Below are 10,609 nucleotides of genomic sequence, written 5' to 3' on the forward strand. Positions count from 1 at the left end.
GATCCCTTACTCATCCCTGGGCGAACTCAGAGAGGCAAGTGTCAAATGAGCAGTTTCTAGAAGATTCTCTGGGTTTCCACCTAGCAAACTGCTTGTTCCATTTGTTTGCTCTCTCTCATCGCACCCTATAGAAGGGCTTTCTAGTATGCATCGCACTTTTTACATGTGGTAGGTGAGATGCATCGCACCTTTAGCACTGGGCAGTTTGTATGGTCCTGCTTTGACCAGTTCTGAGTAGTTTTTCATGGAGAACTTCTGGGAGATGATGTAATCAGCTGACCTTGCTCCTTTAGGGTATGAAACAACACTTTTAGGGACTTAGAAGCCCTTGGTTTATGGACATGTATGATTGGGGTTACAGTGCCCAAATATGTCTATAATAGTTGCCCCCTAAAGCATGAGGTCGTAAATCCTTTTGATGTCGGGTGAAATGCTTTATAATGAGGATCCGAGGTTTTTCGAACTGGAAGGTGACCTGTAATAAGATACAATACAATACATTATCTTCATAATATTTTTCATGATCTAGCTGAGGTGGGCATTCCCATGCTCAGCTTTGATAAATTCATTTTCATGTATATAGGACAGATAACCGTCTATGTGCAGACTGATGATTCTGGTAGAGCCATCATCCCTTAGTTTGGATGATTATCTGTGCAGTAATGATGTACATTTGATGTCTTTATTCTCCTGAATATATCGCATCCCGGATGGATGAAACTAGATCCGAGGTCTTCAAAACTCATTCAATATTCACCCGAAGTACAAGTCGAACCATGTGAATAGATGTTCTGATGTCGAACATGGAAAGACATCGCCTGATTACCAGCCAATGATGTAAGCTATTAACAGGCGCGAGAGGAATCACCAATGATGATGATGACCCTCAAGGTACTACAATACAATTCACATGGTGTGAATACATGAGTTGATGTCGAACACCATGCAAAATCTTTCGGTCGAGGGCCATTAATGTAAACCTGTCACCGGAAGTGAGAAACTTACTATTGAGGCATGCAAGCTTCAAAGTACTGAAAGGGTTGTTCCTAGGTCGGCTTCATGGATAATGAGCTGATGTCGACAAGAAGTGACCCATCGTAGGAGGGCGTTGATGGATCCCACATCTATGACACGGAATGGAGCAAATGATTTCGTAGAGGTGAAAATGATCTGATGATATAAGGTTCAGGGTGGTGGTCATGAAAGAATGAAGCGTGAAGGTATTGCAGTGGATGAGACACAAGCTGGGTAGGCGAATTCTCTGAACAAATTCTCTTGAACATATCGGCAACACTGAAATGGATTGATAGCGTTAACCCCAAAAGTGGATGGTACGGTGGAACAATGGTAATATGACCGGTGAACGGAATAACCCAACCCGACTCAATCATGGTGATGGAGTGAAATTGTCATGTTCAAGAGCGACCTGCTACCAATAAAGTTTCTTCAAGTTTTCTTCCCAATTTTCCCCAGTCATTTCTGACCAGTACCTCTTTATTTTTGTCAAGCTTAAGGAGGATAACATATGCTTGTTCTATAATTTTCCCTTCGGGCAAACCCGTCGCTATGTTTTAATGAGCCTAGCGACAGTGAAACTCGCTCTTTTCTGAATGGACAAGTTTGTCGCTATTGTTTTAACGAGTTTAACGACAAGGATAACTCAGTTCTTTTCAATTTTAGAGAGTATGAAAAGAGATGGAAAGGAAACTCCAATATTCCTTTTTCGTAATATAATCCCTTAAGTCTGAAAAAGTATAAAACAATGCGAAAGGGATGACTTTTCGATAGTTTTAACGAGTCGAACAAGACAAACGCTCGATATTTTTGTGTAATAATCCCTCAGGTCCAAAAAGATTAAAATCTAGAGGAGGGATGGCACTTCCAATTACTTTAATGAGCTGGAGAGGCCAATTTCTCGACAATCGTTTCATATTTTATGAGTCAGATGAAAAGAGCTTAAAGGAGACTCGTTTTTTGAGGAACGAGTGATGTTTTCAGATAGTAGCTGGTTCCAGGTAAGGTTTGGAGCTTTTCAATCAGGGCAGTGTAAAGAAGGTGGCTAATAGGATCACTCGTCATAGTTGTTCCTCAAAAGGGGTAAACAGTCAAATGGAGGCGTATGATCGGCTAAAAAGAGTGGAGGTGATGGTAAGAACATGACCAAGGCTCAAAAGCTGATAATAATTTGATCTCAATGGTTGTTTACTGGTGGTGGATTCATTTTTTAATGAGCTTAAACTCTGGTGGAACATATGCTCATTGCTAGGTTTAGTTTTTAACAAGCTTTAACTTCGCATAAAACTGCTCGTTGCTAGGTTTATTTTTTTAATGAGCTTCAACCATGCGACAACATATGCTCAGATTCGGTTTCATGTTTACAGAAGCTTGAAATGAGAAACTATGCTTGATATAATTTTGCATGCCCCCAGCATAGTGACACAAATCGAGATGCATGCCCCCAGCATAGTGACACAAATCGAGATGCATGCCCCCCAAGCTTCATTGCATTCAACGAGGTGGTTGGAATGAAGGTTTACCTTCGAGATCTTTGAAAGACTCGACTTGGATTTTACGAGATCGTAATCAAAGACTCGATTTGGAAAGGGAGTTGTTTCAATTTTTAATGAGGTTGACACAGTAAAAGAACTATCCTCATAATCCACTGTATTTATAGTATTTGATAGAAAATCAAAAACTGAAGGATGATTAAGGTTGTTGGAATAATCTTCGTGGTGATCCAGAAGATGGGAATGATGGTGGTAATCTTCCCATGGTGCCTCTCCTATCATCATTGACTGAATGATTCCTTCGTCTGTAGAATGTACATGCGACCAAGGATCTGAAGAGGTGCCATATTCCTTAGACCTATCTATCCAAACACTCGATGAGTGTTGATTTTGGTTTGCCCCCCAGGCCAAGAGAATTGATTGCTACAATATTTCTAAAATGCTGATGATCCATGCTGACAAAATGTTCAGGAATCTTTTGAATCTTTTAGATATAGAAGATATCATATTGCAGGTTTCCACTGTGGCCACTTTCGCTAGATTACTTTGAGGAGGTAGGGCAAAAGTACCCATCAATGTAGGGTCTTTTAGTAGGCCTACTTCGATATTTTCAAGCGAATGAGAGCTTCCATGGATCATCGGGATGCTTCCCGTAACTTGTGAACTGTTGGGGAGAAAGGTTTGCTGGTCAGCGATTGTAATTCCTCCCTAAAAGGAAGTGCAATCTTTCTGAAGTACGTTGACACAACAGTGGCCATTGCATAAATCCAAGGCCTGCCCAATAGGATGTTATAATCGAGGTTTCCATTGATAACTTCAACATCAATTTCTACTATTTTTACCCCCAATTCAACTTGCAAGTTACTTAAAATTCCGTATGGAGTGTATGTTCGACCATCAAATGCTTTTAACATCGTTGACGATTGCAACAAGGGTGGTGAGCCTAAATTTCTCCAGCAACTCATTGACATAATACATGTAGATGCCCCCTCATCAATAATTGTTCGATGAATAGTTTTGTTGAGGGCTTTCACTTGAATGATGAAAGCGAGTTGAGCTGGTAACTGCGGGTCATATCCTTTATGATTAAAGGCCACAAGATTGGAATCCGCTGGGTCAATCCCACCTATTGCTGATAATAGAGCCTGCTTCTGGGAGGGGAAATTTTGCAATGCCTCAAGTGTCGACATAACAGATGGTGATTGGGCCAGGTCCTCTACTATATTATAATTCTGTGCTGCTCTGGCACGAGGATTAAATGTCAATTTGTGTACTACTCCCTTTGGCGGCTTTATTGTTAGCTTAGGAATGATGGGTGGCACAACTTCGGTTGAAGTTGTTATTGAACTACTAGGTTGATCAGTAGCCTTGTTGTTCAACAGCTATGGATTCCCGTAATCTTTATTCCTTGTCGATATCAAAGCATCATTTTGCTATTTTGAAATGGACAACATAAGCACTTGGGACGAGGAAGCATTGTCGCTAGCAACCAGATTGGTTCTTGGGTTTGGAAACGGATCAGTCAATACTGTTGAGGTTTGTGAACTCTTAAAGAATTTCTTAATTTCAGATTTATGTGGACAATCCTTCATCCAATGATCCTCATCACATATCTGACACCCCGAAGGGGGTTTCCTTTGCCCAGAAGGGTTTGCAGAAGATTTTTTAGGAGACACTCATCCTGCTTCTTATTTTTCCCTTTCTTCTTCTTCTTGTCCCTTGGTTGCTTTGGTCCTTTGCCCTTGTCAGTCGACACGACATTAACCTCCGAGACGAGAAGTTCTTCATTTGCATTTTGACCAGAAACCGTGTGGGATTTCTTAGATGTAGCCCTTTCGGTTTTCGTGCTTGTTGTACCTATCACGCCATTGCCGGCATGAGAGTCTTTGTTTCATTTAGGAGGAGGAGGAACGGAAAATTCTGGTCTTGGAGCATCAAGGATTTTGTCATAAAGCGTGCCAGACTGAGTATAGATCAAGTCTAGATATTGCGCACGAGCAATGACCTGCTCTTCAGTGACAACCGCTCCCTTTGCCACATCTTCTGTTATAGAAGGTAACAAAGACTTAATAAACCATTCATCTAGTAGCTGATCAGGGACATATGTTTTTACCATTCTACGACGACATTGCCATTCATGAATATGATCGGATATGTGAGTGGCCGTCGTTTGCTTGAAATTGGTAAGAAGCTCTATTCCTGTTTCATACCTTATTGGTAATTGAAAATGGGTTAAAAAGGTTGTGGCAAGGGCGCTGAAGTTATCAAATGAAGCTCTAGGAAATTCGATGTACCATTTTGCTGCCAGACCAGTTAACGTTCGCTGAAAAAGGCGAAGCTGAATCGAATCATCATTGAGAGTGTTGGATGAACACCACAGATGAAAGGTCATCACATGATTCGACGGGTCTTCACCCGGATTTCCATTAAATTTAGGAATATCTGACGGAAGTTTATGAGGAATTTCCGGCCACTAAGGGGCATAAGTGATTGGATCGTTCGTTAGCTGATTTAGATATGGTAACTCTAGAGTCGCCATGAAGGGCAACTGTTGATTTAGGTTTGATGAAGCATACCCAGGATAAGATGGGATCACCTGAGCAGTGGGTCTTTGCATACCAGCATAATGTATTTGATGCTGATAACTTTGATAAGGTGGTTGGGCATAACCAATTTGAGACAATTGGTGATAACCGTTTTGAATATACGGCTGCCCATTACCTGCAAAGTTTTGCTGCTCAGGTCCTTGGTAAGCTTGTTGGAATTGCGGTTGTTGATGTTGCACCAGCCATGGTTGTGAAACCATTTGCTGTTGCCCAATACTGGACATTTGACCAAGATGAGGGGTAATAGTACCCGTTTGAGCCTGAGTTGCTCCAGTTAAGGAGCCACTAATTGGCAATTGCGGTTGTGTCACGGAGACAAGAGGCTGTTGTACAACAACCTGAGAAACTTGAGGTTGGCATACAATAGGCAATGCTTGTACTTGCGACATTGTCACAATAGCTAGTGTAGTGGGGATATTCAACACAGGTAGACTCGGTTGCATTGAGTATACAACTCTTGGTTGTTGAGGCAGTATTGGCACCCAACCACTGGATCTTATTCCAATTTGACCTGAATTTGGTTGTGAACTCTCATATGGTTGTTCTACCGGAGGGAACAATGAAAGGGTGTAGTGCCCTCCATATGGCGGCAATCCAGTGCTTAAGGGAATGATTGGCCTTTGGAGACCAAACTGCCCAAATTGATATTGTTGTGAAGGATCAATTTGTTGAGATTCAACATAAGAGATTCCAGATACTATTCTGGATGAACAAACGGGAACAGACCATACTGTCGAAACAGTCCTTGGGTGGACTCCTTCTAGCGGTTGAGAGCTAGTTGGGACAGATGGTATACCGGCGAACATCGTCGAAGTGGTGGCAGGAGGTTCTGCTACCACTGTATCGAACGAGACAGTCCTATATGTCGATCGTTGTCTAGATATATCGAGTCTATCCAGAAGACTTCCCAACAATTCTACAGGAAATTGCGATGAAGGGGTATTAACTTCTGAAGTAGAAGGATATAGGTGGATCCCAGTCCCAAAATGTAATGGAATACTGGATGGGAGATCCTCCATAATCTCTTCTATAGAAATCAATCCAGGTGGAAGAGGTAGACTGTCAAGTCTGTAAAATATTTCTGGTGCCGAAGAGGGTATAGATTCTGCAGTGACAGATGCCGGAGGGGTAACACCTTCCGAATCAACTCTAGATGGAGCTAGTTCAGGAATCAAAGTGTTTACTGTTACACTAGGATCAGTTCCAATGTCCTCTTGTAACTGTGAAACTTCTTCTATAGAGGCAGGGATACTAGAAATGGTTGGAGTAACCGGAGTCTCAGAGGATGTTGAAACACAAGTTTCAAACAAACCAGGAGACTTTGACCTAGCTAAACTAGTTCGCTTGGCCCAGAATGGTTTCATTTTTGGAGTCAAAGACGGTTGACTCATCAATCTCCATGAATGAAGAGGTTTTGATTGAATTTCTTCCATGATTGCAGATTATTCGATTAACTCAAAATAAGAGGGAAAAAATGTTATTCCAAATTAAATGAATTTTAGACACTTTGACACAACTTGCTTTTTCAATTTTTAAGAGTCGAGAAAAAGCTAAAGATGACTCTAGTCACCTTCGATTTTTAATGAGCCTAAAGTGACAAGTGCTCAGATGGACCTTTTCCTTTAAGGAGTCTAAAAAGGAACGAAAGAGACTACTCTGGAAATCTAGATAGAGGGATTACCAAACCAATCGAAAAACTGCAGAATACTTTTTACAGTACAGTAGTCAATCTTGCCGAATGCTATGTTCAGTGCATTGTGATCGATAGGGTGGTAGACACGGCTTCCTAAGGATAAAGGATATAGCCTATTGTGGTCTCCCAATATATACTTGATGGTACATGGGAGTACAAGTCTGTACTGGCACTTGTCATCTGAAAGAGGAGGAATCACCCAACCTACGATGAAAGTGATAGTTACCAGGCTTTACGACGCTGGATTACATCTCTAGCCTAGGCTTCTAGATGTTGTGCATTAGGTTCCAAAGCGTTTTTATGTTCATTGAATTTATTTTACAGTTGATCTTTCTGAAGATATTTTCCTTTCAGGTTCACCACATGATGTAGATATACAATTCCTAAAATGAAATCTAAGATGATAAACAGTCATTTAATCTTCTTTTTGCAATGAAAATCCTAGCTACTAAGGAAAGAGAAAAGAAATCCTTTCAACTTAGAGCAGAGAGCACACACTAGATGCACTGTCCTAAATCAAAATCAACAAACAGTCTAAATGCAAATGCACGTGCATGTATTTGTTTTCCGCTTTCTTAATGTGTGAATGACAAAAAGAATGCTAAATACAAATCTGAATTATCTCTTCTTTCAAAGTGACAGTACTAATAATTTTCTTTTCAAAACGATAGGAAGGCAAGATGACACTTTGCAATCTTGAATTGAAAACTGCTTTTGACACTTGAAATACTTATAAATTCAGATCAAATATAAGAGTAACAGTGTAATCGACTATCAAAAAGAGAAGTATTCTTTTCTTTGACTGAAAACGACACTTGTGACACTTTCAAATCAAAAGACAACAGTTCGATTAAGCTACTATTTTGTAAATGAGAACTGTGAATGGCGAAAAATACATAAAAGCTTTCACAAATATTTGTACAATGGAGGTTGAATGATGCAAAGGAAGGAGGTTTCTACAATGGTCTACTGATCATATACAACAAAACTCCTAAATAAAACTGAAGACAGTGAAGAAAAAACCAAAATCTGGAGGTAGAAACAGTCTTACCTGATCATTGCACTTGTAACACAGGGAAACAGGGATGCATCTCACCTACTGCACATGGGAGGTGCGATGCATCCAGTCTGCCTAAAGGAGAGGGTGTGATGGTCTAGGAATGAGACTTTAACTTGGTTTTTGGTCACAGTTTGCAGTTTAGTTCAGGGATTTAGGCTGAGCAAATGATAGTCAGTAACTACAAAGTATAGGGCTGATCTAATGAGGTTACTCAAGCTACCTCTAGGGCACTTAGGATGTTTGCAAGTCAATTGTTCAGTTCATAAACAAACCCAGAGATTGATTGAAGTAGCGTTGATCTACTATGCAAATGCAGTTCGAAGGCTAGTTGGCTTAACTTCAGGCTCCGTCTGTGGTTTATGAATCAAACAAATAGAGACAAGCAATCAAACTAATCGCTCCCCAGTGGAGTCGCCATTTTGTTATCAGGAAATCTAGTGTCTATGCAGAGTTGCTAGTCCCAATAAGATGGGTAGCTATCTCAGAAACAAACAGATTAAAGTCACTTGTTTTTCCTTTATGAGAGAGAGATGAGAAAGAAGTAGAGAGTACCAACCTCAGTCTTCCACTTGGCTCCTTGCTTGTTTCCTTTCTCCTTTGACAAAATCTCGCCACTGCTTCCTTACTTGTCCCGCTTCAAAGAGCACCTGTAGATTCACAACAGCATAATACCATCAAAGCATAGATATCTATCACTGTAAACAATATAGGATCAGATATATATTGACCATACAAATGCATATATCAACACAATATTTAGAGATACACAAGAATATGGAGGAAAACTCAAATAGCTTTATTAGTAAAAGTAATAGAAGAGAGAATTACAACCACTTGGTCTAACCCAACACCATCCTCCCAGCATGAAAGCCCTCTTCACCTCATACAAAGCAAGATCACCCAACAATTTCTTCAAAGAGAAACCAACAACACTTCCTTGCAAATTACAAAATTCCAGCCTTTGGATCTCTTGGATGAGGGATCCATATATAGATGTTTACAGGAGAGTGAGTCAGCTTCTGGGATTTTGATTAGTGTCATTTCACTGATAGTTCTTGGTTCCACATGGAGATTTTAGATCTCTTACTCATCCCTGGGCGAACTCAGAGAGGCAAGTGTCAAATGAGCAGTTTCTAGAAGATTCTCTAGGTTTCCACCTAGCAAACTACTTGTGCCATTTGTTTGCTCTCGCTCATCGCACCCTATAGAAGGGATTTCCAGTATGCATCGCACTTTTTACATGTGGTAGGTGAGATGCATCGCACCTTTAGCACTGGGCAGTCTGTATGGTCTTGCTTTGACCAGTTCTGAGTAGTTTTTCATGGAGAACTTCTGGGAGATGATGTAATCAGCTGACCTTGCTCCTTTAGGGTATGAAACAACACTTTTAGGGACTTAGAAGCCCTTGGTTTATGGACATGAATGATTGGGGTTGCAATTCCCAAATATGTCTATAACATGGACTGTATCTTCCTTCATAGGTGCGGAGATGAAAGAGTTGTCGCTTGAACATACCACAATTTCTCCTCTTGCTTTTTCCAGATCCAAAGATTCAGTGGCACAATTACTTGCATCATCAGCGGTGCTATTGTTTGCCTTGATGTCCCTTGCGTTGACAATAGGAAATAGCTCCGAAGGGGTAAGGTTAGAAAAATTTAGCTCCATTTCTCTTAACCATCGCTTTTCTATTCACCTACTCAATTCCATAAAAGGGTGGCTTTCCTTTGTGTCACGTCTGTTCATTCTACAATGATGACTTCCTTTCATCTGACAGTGATTCAAAATACCCTGTCTAAAGTGATTTCCTCAGAATATTCAATGCCATAGATCTCTTCATATCTCTGGTCTGATAACTTTGTTGGTTCCCTTGATGATATAGTAATCCAAGCTTTTCTTAATAGGTTGCATCTTAGCTATATTACGCTCACTACTACACAAGATCCTCTGGACCAAGCCCAATGACTTTCATCCATATAAATACATAACATGCACATCCTTTGATTTGTGCCAATAAAATTCACACATGGTTGATTTCATAGACAAACATTTACACATAGGCCATCTCTCATTCAACTTGGTTCTGATACCAAATAAAGAATAATTGAATAAAAAACAAAATAATATCATAAACAAACTTTGGTGGAAAAGGCTTCTCAAGCCCTCAATATATTGTATTTCTCACACATATCAAAAAATGATAAGCATACAATATATAAATATATGTGTCTATTGTGACCACAAACATTTTAGTTGAGTAACCACACACTAATCTATTGGTTAAGTAAATATTTCAATTACACATTAATCTAGGAGCCTAACTAGTTGGAGAGAATCTCTCAACCAACTAGACCTAAATAAAATCCCAAGTTAACTCAACCAAAACTTAGCATATAAAAGAAGACATTATGTACTCCTCCAAATACATTAACTAACCATCTTTTTTATGTTTTAGCTTTGGAATTTTGACCATCTAAGGAAGACAATGAATTTCAGGAGGGTTAGTGTTTGTTTTTTTATCATGGTTCTGTTTGTTTTGTTAGTGCATTAGTGATTCAACTTGGGGCAGATATATCTTGTAAGAAGGAAGCGAAGGTCTAGTGAGTCAAAACTTCTGCACAACTCAAACATGTGTCACTACCTGTTTAATTTCAGACCAATAACAGTGTCAAGAAATTTTGGGATCAGGGTTTTATTGTTTGGAACTTGGGGATTTGTTTTTGGGCTCTTATTGTAGGTCACAAAA

The sequence above is a fragment of the Pinus tabuliformis genome, chromosome 5_2 (assembly GCF_031772625.1).
Source record: "Pinus tabuliformis cultivar Carrire ecotype Pingquan chromosome 5_2, CPIR1, whole genome shotgun sequence".
In the NCBI taxonomy this organism is placed as follows: Eukaryota; Viridiplantae; Streptophyta; class Pinopsida; order Pinales; family Pinaceae; genus Pinus; species Pinus tabuliformis.